The following is an 18,856-nucleotide window of genomic DNA, read 5'->3' on the forward strand; positions in this document are numbered from 1 at the left end:
CTCTGTAAGTTCCATTTTAATATTGTCCACCCACCTACGCCTTGGTATTCCCAGTGGTCTCCTTCCATCTGGCTTTCCCACCAAATATCCTATATGCATTCCTCTTCGCCTTCATTCGTGCTACATGCCCTGCCTAACTCATCCTCCTTGACTTCATCATTCTATTTATACTTGGAGAAGAGTACAAGTTATGAAGCTCTTCATTACGCAGTTTTCTCCAACCTCATGTCACGTGGTCTCTCTTCGTTCCAAATATTCTCCTCAACACCCTGTTCTCAAATCCCTCAGACTATGTTCCTCCCTCCATGTCAGAGACCAAGTTTCACACCTATACAGAACCACAAGCAGAACTGAAGTTTGGTATATTCTAATTTTTATGTTTTTGGACAGCAGACGAGAAGACAAACCATGTTAGGTGGGTCCCTGTCACCACGGCATGGCGCGTCCTCAGGTTGCGGAAGGAGGAGACACCCTCCAGTTTTGGAGGGAAACTGCGAATATATTGAATAAGCAGTCGCGGACAGCCGACAAGGGGTGGCCCTCCAGCTTGGGGGTCGGGCGTGGGACTAACAACTCCTCACCGTAAAAAATCATTATGTTACGAAAATGAACACAAAGCCTCGGACCTGGATGGATTCTTTGGATAAACGACCTAAGCTAATGAAAATGGATATGAGATTTGGCACTTGGAATGTACGAAGTTTGTATAGGGCAGATTCGCTCAGGGCAGTGGCGGAATAAATCTTAAAATATAAGTTGGATTTAGCGGAAGTACAGGTGGTCAGATGGGATGGAGGTGGCATCGCACCAGCAGGTGACTATACATTTTTCTATGTAAAGGGGAATGAAAATCATGAATTAGGTACAGGTTTTTTCGTACATAAGAGAATCGTATTAGCAGTTAAGGGGGTAGAATTCGTTAGTGATAGGATATCATATATAATACTGAAAGGTCGCTGGTGTGATATCATTGTTATGAATGTTCACGCCCCAACCGAAGATAAGATTGATGACATAAAGGATAGATTCTATGAAGAACTAGAACATGTATTTGATAAATTCCCGAAGTACCCTATGAAAATTTTGTTAGGAGATTTCAATGCCAAAGTAGGGAGGGAAGACATTTTCAAACCAAAACTCTCATTCATTTATTTACTGCTCCAAAACAAATTTCTCAAAATTCTTTATTAGAATCCGTCGTAACACAACAATGAAACGGTCTAGGTCAGTATCACCTTAGCTACATGTTTCGGCTTTTAAAGCCATCATCAGGAAAATACTTGGTTACTACACTCACTGGTTACACATTACACTGTAAAATGAGGCACTGGTTAAACAATAAATACCAAATAATACTACACTAATACCACAGGTCTGAAGCGGTTAACTATACGTGTACATGCCATGAATATACCTCTTTATGTCCGCTGGAATATAACAAGATCGCAACAACTACTTCATAGTATGAAACATTACATGAAAAGTTCTTAACCATATTTTATTGTATAACTTCCGTTTTATAATAACTGTATCATTTTATTGTATTTTTATACCTTGTATTATTATAGTGTAACAGTTGTCAAGTATCAAGCTTGTGTCAAGTATCACACGGAAATGCAGTTCAATAGTGTGCGAGTGTAGCAACCATGTATTTGCCTGATGACGGCTTTAAAAGCCGAAACATGTACCTAAGGTGATATTGACCTAGACCGTTTCGTCGTTGTATTACGACGGATCCTAATAAATATTTATATGTAATAAACACAACGGGATGCACCCAATGAAAATTTCTCAAATTTAATACACAAATTTACAAGAGATACATCAGGGCCTCCATCTGTTGTGGTATAAGAAAACTACTTAAATTCTCGCCCTGCGCCGTTTAGCGGCCGTTGAAGTGGCAAACTGCAATCAAACTGACAGACGTGCCGTTGCCGTCAAAGTATGCCAGTGGTTCCGAATGGTATGCTGCAGCTGATCCATACAGTACAGGACGATATACTTACCAACAGGCAGAGTTCAGCTCTTATTGTGGGCACCTGAGAACGTCCGACAATGTGAATGTTTGTGGGTTACATAAGTGATGGCACAACCGGTTCCCGATGCCCCTGCGTGCTACACTATAATTAGATGAAATCATTGCGTTGTCATGCGCATGTTATCATGCCCACTCGTACACAAAGTCACGAATATACAAGCGTAACAATCCTGAGCTCTTTGTGCTGTTGCCATTTCTTCTGACGTTCGAAGGCAGATTTATGTACAGTCCGTAACAGAAGCAAGAGTTATTTTTTCTTCTTCTTACTTTGACAGATTAATCTTTCTGGCCTGTTCCCATTTCATAATTAATTTGAAAACTCTGAATCTGACATGCCCCCAAGCGGGATTCGAACCCCATGTCTCAGTGTTCGAACGGATGAAGATATTTCTAGCCTTATACCGCACGGCCACTGTGACCAAGCTGCTGATGTACACAGCTTATGTTTAGGGTCTGTAAGAGTTATACTGCACAGGATATGGTGCAGTGGCCACGCTGGTGAATACGGCAGTGAACATTCTATATATCTATGGCTCTATAGCCCTTTGTTGGGCTTTGGCTGCTTTTTCGGTTTCTTAATCCTGTACACAGTCGGTAGAACTCCTTGGACGGGGGATCAGCCCATTGCAAGGCCTCTACCTATACACAGAACAACACAAAAACAGAATAAACGCACACAGACATCGAGTGGGACTCGAACCCTCGACGCCAGTGTTCGAGCGGGCGAAGACGGTTCATGTCTTAGACCACGCGGCCACTGTGAACGGCTCGTACACGTATGTTCTAGAAGAGTAAAAATGTCTTCGGCGTATTATTAAAAATAAACCGAGAAATATAACGATGATAATGATGATAATAACAATAGCGAAAAATAATAATGAGACTAATAGAATTAATTTTCTGAGATTATCGTTGCCCCACTCGCTACACGTAGCGCCTTCCGATTGGTCCTCAAGGTACCTGCATGGTGAGGGTGATGGACCTGTTCCTTTGTTTCTGTTTCTCGCAATGATTCGACGTGAATACTGTGACGATGTCATGACGACAAATGGTTAGAACCGAATAGTGACGAACTGTTTTGAATTCGTTTAGCTAAAGCTATTGAAAGTAAACATTCCATGAATACACCAAGTGAACTGCGAATGAAAGCGTGGAAGCCACAATTTGCGTAGCTTCGGTCTGTACAAGAAGAATAATCGCTAGTATGTAGTTCGCGTAAGTTAATGTGAAGTTCTTGCAGGTGACAATGTACACCGTGTAGTGTGGTAGATATTTGCCATCTGCCAGACTACAAGACAGTAGTCTATCTGTTCATCTTAATGAAGGCTATATTTATTTTTAACCCGCTTTCCTTAATTTTAACAAGAAGTTCTGGGAAGAACTACTCACCTAGTTTCCTTTGATACGACACGGACTGCACAGGAAACAGACACAGCAAGGCGATATCTTAAGTCTGTGTGTCTGTGTATCTTCTCTAATTCATGACAGCATAGCGTAGGCCAATATTAAAGCAAAGAAGGCGATAAATTCTTCCTAGGACTTCTTGTTAAAATGTATATCCATAGTCGCACGAAACTTCAGTGCCTTATATTACGCGCCAGTAATGTCATTTTGTTGTCATGTTGTTCGCAGGGTCGATATTTTGATGTTATTGACACTAACATAAAATTCATGTCACGTGTCACGAAAGTCAATTATTGAGCTTAAAAGTTAGTAGCAGGACTCCCAGTCCGAAAGTCAGACTGATAGTAACATTGTTGCCTTAATTTTTTGCAGTTGCAGTAACGTTTTGCGCGATTCCATGTATTGTCACTGAGTCTTCCGAGACGAGTCCGTCAAGGCGTTGCAGACAAGTTACAGTTTATCACAGAATATTTCTGTTATCAACGGGTATCATAATTCATTCCGCTGATATTCGTAAAATGAAGCACAAGCACCTGAAGAGGTTACAGTATATGAGTGCCGGTCACGGCAGCCGAGCGATCTAAGGCATGTACTGTCTTCGCTCGCTTGAAAACCGGGATCGTGGGTTCGAATCCCACTCAGGGCATGGATATTTAGTTTGTGTGTGTGCGTTTTCTGTGTTTGTGTACAGGTAGAGGCGTTGCGACGAGCTGATCACCCGCCCAAGGAGTCCTACCGAATGTGTAAGATCTAGAAAAACCGAGGTGAACGGAGAAGTTGCTGGAGGTAGGCCTAGGCCCGCTGGGGCTGTAGTGCCAAGAGAAAAAAGGTATGAGTAAAATTGGTTCTGTCCTTAATTAAGACGTATGGGGGAGTAAAGTTATAGCTTCATCCTTCTTAACTTCGGCATTAGATGTGAGTGTCAAGCTTCACGCCGTGGTCGCTTTACATTCAGACAAGTGCTCCCGCTACCTATCGACCGCGATGCCGGTCTGGAAGCTGCTGAGTGGGAAAACTCCGGTCATCCAGCCCGTAGCCCGTCGCTATACCAAGCTAGCCCGGCATAAAAGTAAAGCTCCTGTTCTTAAGCCATGAAGACATTAGGAGGAGTGAAGGTATAGCTCCACCATCCATGATTTAGACACTAGATGGAGGTGAGCGGTCAGCTTCACACCCAGGCCGTTTTATCCCCGAGAAAATCATCTCCAGTATCCATGGAATTAAGGCGCAGTCTCGGCCGAGCCATAGCTCAGGCGGTTAGTCTCCGGCTTCCCACCGCTGCGGTCCGGTTTCGAGCTCAGGTCAGGTCTTGTGGGATTCGTGGCTGACAAAGTGGCACTGGGGCAGATTTTCTCCGAATACTTCGGTAACCTTGCCAATACTCATACCACCGATTCCTCGACATTTATCATTATCCATCATCTGGGGCTCGTACAATAAGCCAGTTAGTGACCGACGTACCAAGTGGACTCAGTCTCACCCCACCTCAAGGAGCTAAAAGAACTAAACTAAGTAGCAGTCTCCATATGACAGTTCTTTTTGAGAAATTGGCAGTCGCTCAGCTGGTCAAGAAATCGAAATTCGGTGTCGTGTTCACAAGAACGTGTCCTGGTCCTTATCCTGAGCCACATGAATCCCACCCATAACCGCCTTCCCTACTTCTCTGAGATCCAGCCCGATATTATTCTCCCTGTCACGTGTTGATATTGCAACTGGTGTTTTCCTTCATGTTTTCCGGCCAAAATTCTGTATGATTTCTAATATATTCTATCCCTGCTACATGCCCGGCTCATCTAGTCTTACTTGATTTGGCCGTTGTAACAATGTTTGATGCAGAATACAAATTTTCAAGCTCTTCATTAGACTATTTTCTTCAGCCACTCCCATTTCTGTCTGTCTGTCTCTCTATTTTTTTATATTGCTAGTGGGGTGGGACTAAGTCCCTTGTACTGCGGCAACTTCTGGCCTATTGTACCGGCACCAGATGATAGGTGAGGGTGATTGGGGAGCAATTGGTGGATTGAAGTTTGGCAAGGGAAACCGAAGTACTCGGAGAAAACCTGCCCCAGCGCCACTTTGTCCACCACAAATCCCACTTGACCAGACCCGGGCCGCCGGGGTGGGAAGCCAGCAACTAACCGCTTGAGCTATGGCGCGGCCCCTTTCTGTCTCTTACTTATATCTAAATATTTTCCTCAGCACTCTCTTCATTCGCGACAGAATTATGTTTTTCTCTTAAGTGAGAAGCTACAGGTACAAGTAACCTCTTTAACATTTTAATCTTCGTCTTTATATAGCAGATTTTAGATTAAAAAATTACTAACATGAATGGCAGGAAGCATTCTCCGAATTTAATCAATTGTTACTGTTTTCGTGAATCTTGTTATAGCTTTCGAATGTCGTTCCCAAATATTTGAACTTTGCCACTGTTGTCAGATATTTGTTAGCTGTTTTAGTTATGATTTTGCTCTGTATTGTGGGGCTACTGTGATCACAGCACATACATTAAAAATAACAACGGGGAAATTAAGAACGAGCGTCGTGGGCGTCAAAATCAAGGGCAGTTGGGAGGGATGGAGTCAGCTGATCGGGCCTGTGTGTAACGAGCTGTAGTGCGCAGGTCGGCGAGGGAGGAGTGGGGGAGATTCGATATAACCTGCATGCACTAGACGGTAGGTGTAGGAGAGTGTTTGGAATCATTTTGTTGTTATTCATTTGAGCTGGTTGCAGGGACCCCAGGTCGCAGCATTATCATCAGGTTAGTGTTTTGCTGTTCAAGACCAAGTATCTGTTGATTTGGAACGCAGTATGAAATGTCTTTCTTAGGAAAGTGTTCTGTATCTTATCTGAGCACGCGGCCATTGTGTGTCTATTTCCTTTGCTTCACAACTCCTGGTTTTCAGTGACACCAATGTATAGTTAACAGGGATAATGAGAAAGAATTTTAACGAAGTAAAGCTGTGAGGATGTGAAATGAATACAACGTCCGATGGCTGACCCATATTGTGACTGATGAATTGTGTTCGTTAGCAACGAGAATATATTTGAATAGTCTGTAAAGATAGAGTGGTGCAACATAAACTGACAGCTGTGGTTGCTATGGGATCATGAACAGAAATGTGATAACGGGGTCAGGGTCATGACACCAGTGAGGTTAAACGCGCAATTCAACCCAGCGTTCGTAGCTTCCTCGTAACAAATTTGGGCTTATACGTCTATGTATGAAGTCCGTTAATAATGCAACAGTCATTAAAATATTCACAATTTAACACTAACAGAACATGTTTCGGCCACAGACGGCCATCCTCAGGTGTTTCAGTGCGTCCAAACTGTTACACTGCCCCGATGCGCGCTAAAATTGCACGTTGACGGACTTGGTACATAGACGTTTAATTAAAGATGTGGAACAGGATGCTGAAATACAGTATTGGGCTGATACTCCATACATTAAAAAGGTGAATTTGTCCTAGTGATTAACTAATTAAGCACATGCCATGAACGCACATGGGGGAGTGGATGTGTAGATCGGCATTCACTTGACCTCGGCACCAGTTGGTGGTGAGTTCCATACATGTTTAGAATAATAGCTGTTATGCTGAATTTGCTTCATTTAATTCACAGTTGCTTGTTTGAATATAGTTCTGATCCCAGCACACAAGCTCTCGCTTTGTTATGTTGGTATTAGATTTTGTAGGTTACAAAGATTGAATTACCAGAATTGTTTCGGTTGGCAAGTTGGACTAGTTCAGTTCGGTCAAGCAACAGGCCGTTAGTGAAACCGAAATCCACATCAGAGCCTTAGACATTTTTCTAGATTTCACGGAAAAGAGTTTGAGATGTGCTTGAACGCTGGTAACATCAGTTTTTAAGGTTGTTTTGGAGATGTGCTTTCTAAGAGTGCCCTAGTTAGAATTGCACAAGCTTCTTGTACAAGAAACAGCACATCGAATAAAAATGTTGTTGCCTAATTTGATTGAAATTATGACATACTGACAGCAGTACAGTGTAGGGTCCGGAACAAGCCCTAGTGGCAGTGTAGGAGAATGTGTTGAAGGGGGTTTCCTTCCTCGTGAATGTTCCCATTTCATTAACTACCGTGGAAGTTCAGGGCTTCCGTTCTTGACATTACGGTGACATTTTGTTTTAAAGTAGCTTTGAGACGTGGATGTTCGAATGCGAAGTTTCAGTTACGGTAGTTGAGAAGAATACGGCGCGGTAGCACAAGGGAAACAAATAAATTCTGATATGCTGATTATAAATATGAATGTGAAGTGTATTTAATCTCAAGTTAGACGTGCTCGTTTTTTTTTAGTTATGTATTTTTACCTATCCTTATAATTTTTTGCCAACCATAATGTGAGAAAAAGATTTTTGATAGTGAGTGAAAGTTATCATTTAAATGTCGTCATAATACCAAAGTCCGTAATAAGAGTTGTGTGTATTTTAGTAATATCTTGCGTGCAGCATGTAGGAGATAAAAACGGTGCCTTTGAAACTTTTTAACCAATGTTTGTGCTCAATGTATCCAGTTTAGTCGAAAACAGCTTCTTTTGCATATACAGATGTTTACGTTCTCACAACGGTGATTGTGAAGAGTGGTATCTTCTGGGATATAAGTCCGTGTAGCCCACTGAGAGCCGAACACGAAACCAGCTGCATGCTGTCTGCATCGTATTTGTATTTTCCTTAGCTTACTCCTCAACCCTGAGGACGGAGGCGACATGTTCATCAGAAATGTCGGGTTACTTTCAGCGGACTACATGACATTATATCCCAGAAGGTAGGGCTCTTTTATTTCGTACATGTTATGAAAAAAACTGAATTTGTTCAGCTGTATTGCAGGACGTGTAAATATGAAGTCTGAAGAACAGTGTTATTGCCGTTTTAATTTAAGTGTTCAATGTGTTGGAATTTGGGATAGCTTAGTCTAGCGACCGGCTACAATTCCCGGAAGGCAAGATTTTTTCTTCTCCAGAGCGTCCAGACCGGTTCTGGGGCCCATCCATCCTTATGTATAGTGGATAACGGCAGTTCTTTCCACAGTGGTAAGGCGACCTGGGCGTGAAGCTGACCACAACTAAATCTCGTTCCGAGGTCAAGAATTGTGGAGCTATAACACCACTCCCCCATGTGTCTTCATGGCATTAAGCACAAGGACAGCTTAACCTTGATATTCCATTTTCGGAATCTCACGGACTCTTTTTGTTGCTAGTAGTTATGTATACGTAGCTCACCACCCGCACTGGAGGCGATGTGTGTGTGAATAAAGTAGCAATTTTGCTGTATTGGAAATTCCTATTAAAGAATATATTTAAATGTCACAGTACAGCAAGGAGAACAGAAAATGCCCCATATCATTACTAATTTCGTGGAGCTGAGATCTTAAAAGTCGTCAGTTGTGCTACTCTGGAACTTCCCAGCATTTTATGGGACCCGAAAGTTCATTACCGTGTTCACAAGAGCCCTCCACTGGTCCCTCTCCTGAGCCAGCTCAATCCAGTCCATACCTCCTCATCCTGTCTCTAAGATACATTTTAGTATTATCCACCCACCTACGTCTTGGTTTTCGTAGTGGCCTCAGTGGAAGGAAGTATCCTGCTGTAGTTTGTAATTTTCGTGAAATTACATTTTTTACAAAAGTAAAGACTCATTTACATAGAGACACTGATGGGAAATCGGGCGGTTTTCATAAAACTGATAATTTACTGTATAACGGTTTTCCAGACGTCTTCATCCAGGAGCGTGAATCTTACCATTCAACCTTTATGTACTGCCGAGATAAAAGAGTGCGTGGAACTGCACTTTTACTCTGAGCTTACATGACATGGCGCTTAATTAACCCATTCAGTGCTACAGATGTACATATACGTCGTTTGACGTGTTGCATCAGGTTAGGTAGGTTAGTTTAAGCTGAAGTTCTGTTATATTAGGCTGTTGCACCTTAGAGTAGGTAGTGTTGTGTTAAGTTAGAGTAAGGTTGGTTATGCTGTATTGTTTTAATGTAGGGTAGGTTATGTTATGTTATGTTATGTTATGTTATAGCATGCTATATTGTGTCAAGTTAGAATAGTTTATATTGTGTTAAGTTAGGGCAGGTTATGTTGTGTTAATGTTAAGTTACGGTAGGGTTGGTTGTGCTGTGTTTTAAGGTTAGGGTAGGTCATGTTGTGTTTATGTTAAGTTACGGTAGGGCTGGTTGTGCTGTGTTGCTTTAAGGTAGGTTATGTTGTGTCAAGTTTGTTTATATTGTTAAGTTATGTTGTCTTTATGTTAAGTTACGTTAGGGTTGGTTGTGCTTTGTTGTTTTAAGGTTATGGTAGGTTATATTGTGTGAAATTAGAGTAGTTAATATTGTGTTAAGTTAAAGGTTATGTTATGTTATGCTATGCTAAGTTTGGGGTTGGTCGTGTTATGTGAAGTTTGGGTAGGTTATGTCGTGCTACATCAAGTTAGGGTAGGTTGTATTGTGTTAAGTTTCAGTAGGTTTTGTTGTACTACATTATGCTATGTTAGGGTAGGTTATGTTGTATATTGTGTTAAGTCTGAGTAGTTTATTTTGTGCTGTATTATGTTAGGGTAGGTTAGGCCGCGCCGTAGCTCAAGCGGTTATTCGCTGGCTTCCCACCGCGGCGGCCCGGGTTCGATCCCGGGGTCTGGTCAAGTGGGATTTATATTGGACAAAGTGGCGCTGGGGCAGGTTTTCTCCGAGTACCTCGGTTCCCCTGCCAATCTTCATTCCACCAATTGCTCCACAATCACCCTCACCTATCATCTGGGGCTGGTACAATAGGCCAGAAGTGGCCGCAGTACAAGGGACTCCACTAGCAATAAAAGAAAAGGGTAGGTTATGTTGTGCTGCATTATGTTAGGCAAGGGTAGTTATGTTCTGTATGATGTTAAGTTAGGGTAGATTAGGTTACAGGTGTGCATGTACATCCTGTTGACACTTTCATGTAAAATGTGTGGAGAAATTAACTCGACATGCTAAGAGTTAATCGTTTCATTATTAGTTTGGATTTCAATATTTCAGACTTGCTTGTGCTACTCATAAAGCAGCCTGTGGCCAAGCTTGAGAACAGAGGTGGGTGACATAGTTTTTAGCTAGTTAACTGTATGTGACGCAGGTGATGGAGAAGCTCTCTGTATTTTGTCCTAGCTTCTGGATCTTACCTTGTGCTAGTTGTATCCACTTCACTTTCACGCATTATAACGACCCTTTTAATATTATCCTGCAGTCTAAGGTTCCAAATGGCCTTTTCCCTTCAGTCTGTCCACCGGTTTTATATGCACTTCTAACCTGCCTCGTATTTCGTCCCATGATGACAAATTACGAACAGAGGTTCCTAGGTCTCATCACTAAATCTTTTAGATATGCCATAGAGCTCTATCGTAGAACGGTAAGATATTGTTTGAATAATTGATGGGAAAGGATTTGGAAGGAAGCAGTCGTGGCCTAATTGGGGTTCTGTACCGATGTTGGTCTGGAGGGGTCTGGGGAAAATGTAGAAATTTTAGTAATTAATAACAAACCTTAATGATATCTACTAATTATGGGGCGAGGTTTACAGTTTTCCGGGTCCCTATTAGTAACAACAAATTTAGGTCATGACATTTTTTTTTATTATAGTAGCTAAAGATACACACCGACTTTTCGTGATGTTTGAAAAGCGAATGTCTCCTTAAGATGTGTGGATTCTATTTTCTATAGCCCCAGTCACTCACCTTTAAATCCAGGCCTGACTGAGCACATTTTATCTTCAGTTGTAGGTCTTTAGTGTAATGCGACTTTTCTTACCATTTTACATATGTTATAATTAGAAACGGCCCGGCTTCACTTGTGGGAAATGCTGCACTTATGGAACAAATCGAAATAAAATTAGTTTCCGCCAGGGAAGTTTAATACAAGTCATGGCTGGAAAGGGGTTAGATGCTGGTAGATGCCATCTACTTATTTTCAGAAGGCTTAATTTTAAGGAAACTATCTTCTTGGGGTGGGGGGCCGACGCTTAAGGATGACAACCTCACTGCCATCTGTGAACCGATTGTCTAGAAAATATGGGAGCCTCGACGTCTCACGTCCTTATGGGCCTTCACGGCCTGTTACAGCGATAGACTTTACTTTTTTTAAAGCTTTCTTAACCGATCGTCCCCAACAGCGATGCATGTAGGAACGAATTCGGGAGCTAACACCGTAGTAACTTCCTTTTCAATATGTGCTGCCCATTCTTCCGGGCTCTTCGATGATCTGGAGGTTCTGTTTGGTTCTTAAGAGCCATTTCCATCAGTGGTGAAAATTCTGGTTCTAGACGTTTGGTTCCGAACAACGCCGAGCGCTCCTCCGGGGCCATTAGTGATTTCCTGGAAGGGGCGAGGCCATTAGAAGAACACAAATTTTAAAATCAAAATTCAGCTAAAGCATTTTTTTTTCTCCTTATGGTTCTGAAGTCCATTGGATTTCGGCCGCGTTTTCAGTTTCTTAATCCTATACACAGTCGGTAGTATTCCTTGGACAGGGGATCACCTCGTCATCAGACCTCTACTTACGTACAGACATCCATGCCTCGACTGGGATTCGAACCCATTAAGATGCCTTAGACCGCGCGGCCACTGTGTTGGCTACAGTTCTTTTTTAGCTGCATTTAATCATATCTTTATAGAGCCCCGTCAAAATTAATTCAGATATGAACAACATAAAATAGATTGGATTTCAACATTTTCCGGCATAATCGTCCACAGACAACACAATGCAGCATTTTCTTTGTACAAATTTCAATTTCTTTACTCACAATTTTGATGCGGCACAAAATACGAGTTACTTGGTCGTAAACAGTAATATAAACATGAGTGAACGGAGTTTCCCTCATTTCGGTAAACATGATAGAGGGTACCAAAGGTATACTTCGGGGCTGTCCAACACAACAGTTAATTATAAACCGACATTCAAATCGTTAATATTCGGGTTATGTTTCGATCTGTCAAGATCACCATTACACTTTATTTTATAAATTACACATGTTGAATTATTATAATGGATCCATTAAAAATATTTAAAAATTAGAATTCACGTTTATCTAATTTAACTGTATTTAACCACTAGATTTTAACTTACACGCGTGTAACTTTTAGAATACATCATTCGAGTCGCACCCCACACAAAAACTTAATTTAGAATATTATTAATAAATGTAAAAAAAATGGATCACCCCCACATGGAGCTGAGCCCTACTTGAGAAGCCGCCAATTGTGCAGCTACTCAAGAACTTCCCAGCATTATATGGAACACGAAGGTTCATAACCGTGTTCACAAGCGCCCTCCACTGGGCCCTATCCTGAGCCAGATCAATCCAATGCATACCATCCTATACTATCTCTCAAAGATCCATTTTGATATTGTCCATCACCTCTGTCTTGGTCTTGTTAGTGGTCTCTTTCCTGCTGGCTCTCCCACCGATATCCTATATGCACTCTTCCCCCGTTCGTGCTAAGAATGGATCAGTTTTCATAATCCAATAACGACATATTTAATTTATAAAAAAAAAATCTCGTAATGCTCTTGATAAATTGAAACGTTGTATTGGGATGGAAATAAAAGAACCGGAACGTTTGAACATTTTAAGATCTGTTTGTAGTTAGTTGTTATGTTGAGGAACCCTAAGTGTACCTCTGATACGTGACACACAAAGGGATGCAGAAAATAAAGATGGAGAGTGTCAGGACGGTTTGGGGGTGTCAGTTCAAAAAGTCTCGTGACCGCTGTTGTAAATTAAAGCGACAGTGAACTGGAAGCCAACAGTTGACTAACTGTTCTTCAAACATAGTCAGTCCGAGATACGAAGTTCAAGGCAGCTATGACAAACAACATGATTATGTTGTGTACAAGTGGAACAGCCGTCCAACTCAAGACCATCCTGCAGAATGTTCCTAGCTCAAGAAAAATGGAATCTTTGATAAAATGAATTAACTACACATTCGTTATGAACCTGTGTTTCCCACATGGCCGCTATCACGTGATATTCATGTGACCACTGTGAAGCTTTGTCAGGTTGCAAGACAGGACTCCGCTTTAAGAGGAGGAGCACGTGTGGTCAAGGGCAGAAAGGACGAGAGAGACATAGAAGAGGAAATCGGGCCTTCCATTTCGATTACGCATTATTTGAGAAAGTGGACTACGAGGAACTATCTTGAGATTGTCTTCGGTTTAGAAAGGAAAAAAAAAATAGAACGCTTTGAATGGAGGTCATGTCTGGCTGACACACTCTCAATGTAGTAGCGTTGGTCAGAGTAGGTTTTCTCAAATGTCGACATGTTAGACTTGCCCGCAGATAGAATGCCCCGTCACGGTTTCCATCCCAGGTCAGGTCATGTGGAATTTGTGCCGGATAAAGTGCATCTAGCGGTAGCCGAGCGGTCTAAGGCATTCTGTGTCCTCCCTCGCTCTGAAGCCGGGATCGTGCGTTCGATTCCCACTCAGGGTATGGATGTTTGTGTGCGTTTTTCTGTTTGTGTACAGCTAGAGGCCTTGCGGCGAGCTGATCACCCGCCCATGGAGTCCTACCGAACGTGTAAGATCTAGAAAAACCGAAGTGAACGGAGATGTTCATGGAGGTAGGCCTAGGCCCACCGGGGCTGTAGTGCTAGGGGGGGGGGAAGTGCATCTAGATGGGTTTTCTCTCGAGTATTTCGGTGTCCCCTGCCAGTTCTCATTCCACCAACTGCTGCACATTCATTGATCATCCTATCCTCTGAAGCCATATTTACTTGGACAGCGTAATGAAAATTCATAATAAAGTGTGGTTTACGTAAAGCCGTAAGTGGACTGGCAAGTGTCCCGTAAGCCACTACACAGATTTAGATGAAATTCGATACGGAAGGCTTTCACCGAAACTTGTCGGGTTGTTCCTATTTTCAACTATATTGATCACAATAAAGCCTCTTTCCATAGGGCTGTGAATGGAGTTGTACACACATCCCCTAAACCTTCCAGAGACTCTGACATGGGAGACTGTCACAAATTTGAAACTTATTGATTCCATTTGGATTAGGTTTAATAAACTTCAAAGAGCAATATTGCTAATTTTGTGTACAACAAGAGCCGGCATAGCGTAGTCGGTATAGCTACGTGATACGTGCTGTCGGTGTTCGATTTCCAGTAGGGGCAAGAGTTTCTTTTTGTGTTTTCCGCAGCGTCTAGACGGGATCTGGGGCCTATCCAGCCTCCTGTGACACAACTGGTACCGGCGTCTCTTCCTTCAGGGGTAGAATGACCTTCTTATGAGGGAAAGTCAGTAAATAGGTTACATGATAGGTATTTGGTTTGTATTCACTGTGGTAGGATGTCCTTATTGTTGTGTTTTGTGTATTGTGTTTTGTTTGAACGTGTTGTCACTTAGTGTAATGTGTGTTACATGTCTGTTGTGTCCTATTGTGTACTACTGCCACCGGGCTAAAACCCAATTACAGTATAATAAATAATGTAATGATGTAAAACGTAAAACATACGATATTCGAACCTGGAAAAGACCGTTTATTTCTCGACATATCCTCCACCAACATTAATACACTTGGCCCATCACTTTACCAGTGCGTCTAAACCAGCAGCACAGGAGCCTTTGCTTCTGTCGGAGTCTCAACAGGGCGACCTGGTCGGACATGATCTGCAACTTTCGAACGCCATTGAGAGAATTTCTCGACCCAGTTGTGAACTGCTTTATGCAACATACGCTTCCCACTGTAAACATGAAACATTTCTTTATGAATATCCTTTGCATCGGGTCCTTTTGCTCACAGTCCTCATACACGGTCGCCATATTGACTACTGAAACCAGTCTGCGCATCTGCTACCTAGACTTTTTTATTTTGAAAAAAATAAATGCATATGAAAAAATGGCCTAGCCTATGCCCATCCGACTGCCACCTAATGAGACGCTTAAAGGTAAAGATACGAGTATCCCTGTGACAGGCCTTCATGGCCTGTCCCGGGACACCGGGATTTCATTTTTATGGTATATTTACAGGATTCCTTTTGTGCTTGGTATAAAAATTCCTTCCTATCCTGAACATTGTTAACCGACAACTCTGTTACAGGATGCGGCGTATGTTCTTGGAGGTAGGACCCGAAGGTGAGGTGTGCAGCATGCATTGATAAACGGGCTTGCTTGCGCAGTTTGGGTTGGAAAATCTCAAGGGAAACGAGCACTTGGATAGCCAGGGCGTAGACAGGAGGAGAGTATTGTGGCATTTTTGGTCAAGGCAAGAACTGTGAAGCCAGCAGAGACAGCCGTTGCTAGGGAACGGCTCTATAAACACTCCCATTAGTAGGCAGCACATTTATAACACGCATCAATAGAGCAACTGGAAAGAGCTGTTCTCTACGCGGTCCTTGGGACAGCTCCGGGGCGCAACAATAGAACTGTTGGGTGAGGTGTTTTCTGTGTGGTCCGTGCCCGGTTAAAGCAGGACAATTCTAGATGTTGGTTAATGTGAAACAGTCGCCGGCCAGTAAGGACGTGGTCACGAAAGTTGAGGGATATATGGTTTTACAAGCCGTTACCAAGGACGGCCGGTGAAGATAAGCAGACTGAGAAGCTTTACGTGTTTTTGCGAAATGTATAGTGTGTGAATTAAAGATAGCTCTATAGTTACTTGCAGTTACGATCTGTAAGAGTTCAGTAATCCAATTAACACTCCAAACCCCGTCTATAGTCACTCATACACGTGACAGTATAATCAGAGAAATCGCCTTGAAAGATAAGATTTCGACTGAAGTGGTTCAGTGCCAGTACCGGCCCCTTGGTATCGTAAGAGTTGGATATGCCTGTTCTAGGCTGAATGGCTTCCAATCGTAGCTGAATGTGTAGTTAACCGTTTGAAGCCTGACATTCATTCAAATAATGTTTTTATGTTCTGCCTCACAGAAAACAACTAATCTCCATTACAAAGACCAGCTGGTTAAAGTTATTTACGGAAATAATCGCTGTATATTCTGAGAATAATACTTAAAAGAACTTCCCATTCTATAAAGAGACAAGCGCCGGCTCAGAAATGAAGCCCCCAAGTTAAAGCTTAGAAATGTGATTGCCTGGTCAGGGTTGTCAGACACCTCGTGGAATTGTGTTTAGTTTGGTAAATACAAAGAAACGCCGTGTATAACCTGCTCCAATGCTTCTTCTTCCACCACGAATCTTGCTTGAAGCCACCTGAGACTGAACCAGAGCCCCCGTTTTGAGAACATGTGAAAGTCACCTAGGGTCAAACCCGAGTCTCCTCCGTGAAAAGTCAGCGTCTAAACGCCTCCCTGAAACACACGAATGCACACTGGGGAGAATGTAGAGTTTTTAGCCTACTTTCCTTATTTTGACGCAAGAAGTTTTGGGAAGAACTAATCGCTTACTTTCGTTTGATACGAAACGGACCGCACAGAAAACGAAAAAAATTAGTGAGATACACAGACACAAACAGCAAGGTGATTTCATGATCTTCCTTTTACTTTTAGCATAATTTCCTAATTTCGAAAAAAAATAAGAGGAGGCCTATGAGATCACTTTGCTGTATGTGTATCCATGTCTGTCTGTCCATCTGTGTATCCCCCTTAATTTTTTAGGTTTCTAAGGTAATCTTGTTGCCCCCCCCCCAAGTTTTTGTTAATAGGCTTATGAGGTCACCTTGCTGTGTATCCCCTTTTTCGATTTCTATGCGATCCGTGTCTTATAATGGGTGGTAGACGAGTAGTTCTTCCGAGGACTTTTTGTTTGAAAATGAGGAAAAGAGGGCTTACGAGATCACCTTACTCTTTGTCTGTGTATCCCCCATAATATTTTCGTTTTCTATTCCTTCCGTGTCACAGGAAAGTAGGTGATTATATCTTCCCAGAACTTATTGTCCGAATATTAGAACAAGCGGTACATCTAGTGACCATTGTGGTATGAAGAGTTAACCACGTTGCTCATACCTGAAGTGCGGCTTACTGACAGCTATGTCTGTCGCGCCCCGTATCGATTTCCCCAAATCGATATCTTTAAAAGCTGCCTCAGTTGCCGAGGATGCCTTGACCTCTTTCAAACATGCGACGGGGCCTGAGAGAAGCCGGGGCGTTGAACTCACACTGCGCGTTAACTACGGTGAAATCATGGAACCTGACGAGGCCGCTCTCAAACAAACGTCACGAATCACTGGTTAGCACCCCTGCTTCGTATTATTGAGTTCTGAGATTGATTCGCGGCTAGAACGCAAACTATGACGACTAGATAGTTTTTTCACCTTCCCCCACTCCCAGAAAATGCTGAGACGTCTTGAAGTAGGTCACAACCACTACGGCATTTTTCCTCGTTCGGCCTTCACAGTGCTGTCCCTTCATTTAAATGCATATTGCTACCCTGTAGTCCGGAAGCTTTTTCCTTTTCGCCTGCTGTCTGCAAACACATAACAATTAAAATATGCAAAACTATAATTTTGCTGTAGTTTTGTATGGGTTTGAAACTTGATCTCTGTCATTAAGGAAAGAAATGGACTGAAGGTATCTGAGAACGGGGTGCTGTGGAGAATATTTGTACCTAAGAGAAATTAAGTGACGGAAGGTTGGAGAAAATTGCACAATGAAGAGCTTCTTATACTCCTCACCAAATGTAATTAGAATGATCTAGTAAATGAAGATGAGATGGACAGGGCATGTAGCACGCATGGGTAGAAAAAGAAATCCATATAAGGTTTTGGTGGAAAGCCAGAAGGAAAGAGACCATTTGGAAGACATAGACATAGGTGGGAGGATAAGTTCAAGGTGGATTCGTAGAGGAATAGGATGTGGTGCTATGGACTGGATTCATCTGACTCAGGATAGGGTCCAGTGGAGGTCTCTTGTGATCACGGTAATGAACATTCGGATTCGATAAAATATAAGGGAATACTTGAGTATCTGACGGGCGGCTCCTCAAGAAGGGCTCAGCAACATGGAGTAAGTTACGTTCTTACTTGACTGTGCCGGTAATGTGTATGTTGCAGGTGGGGAAAGCTTCATAACATGTGTCAAGGTACCATCTCAGTCCATTCCACATCACCAAACAATATACATATATGCTTATGTACATTATAAATAATTTTGCCGTGCGTGTATGGTTCTGTTGTTTTGAAATTGGGCGCGCCAACCCTCAGACGGGTGAGCGGCTTCTGTCTCGACAGTACAATACACGAAAGTACAGACGTGTAGCCCGAGCGAGTTTCCGCGACTCTGGTGTTCACCTACAATGTACAGGGCCCCTGAAAGTATATATTGTCGCGTATTGCGTATGTAACGCGACAATTGTAAATTCACGCGGGTCTCGGATTTGGCTAAGACGTTTATATTTCTTTTACACTCGCAAGTACAATTATTCACAACTTCACTAATCACAATTACTTGCACCGCTGATTTTGGTGAAGTGT

At 42.4% G+C, this 18,856-nt stretch overlaps 1 protein-coding gene across 1 annotated transcript in view; it reads left to right on the forward strand.

Annotated features, from left to right (window-relative positions):
* Positions 1-6,113: 6,113 nt before the first annotated feature.
* The window catches only part of LOC111875295 (glutamine synthetase 2 cytoplasmic), a 32,166-nt gene continuing 19,423 nt past the window's right edge, over positions 6,114-18,856 (forward strand). Inside the window, exon 1 of the mRNA XM_023871411.1 lies at positions 6,114-6,200. The gene's annotated coding sequence lies outside the window, so the exon portion shown is untranslated. The remainder of the gene's footprint in view (positions 6,201-18,856) is intronic.

This window comes from Cryptotermes secundus, unplaced genomic scaffold (genome assembly GCF_002891405.2).
Source record: "Cryptotermes secundus unplaced genomic scaffold, Csec_1.0 scaffold1406, whole genome shotgun sequence".
Classification (NCBI taxonomy): Eukaryota; Metazoa; Arthropoda; class Insecta; order Blattodea; family Kalotermitidae; genus Cryptotermes; species Cryptotermes secundus.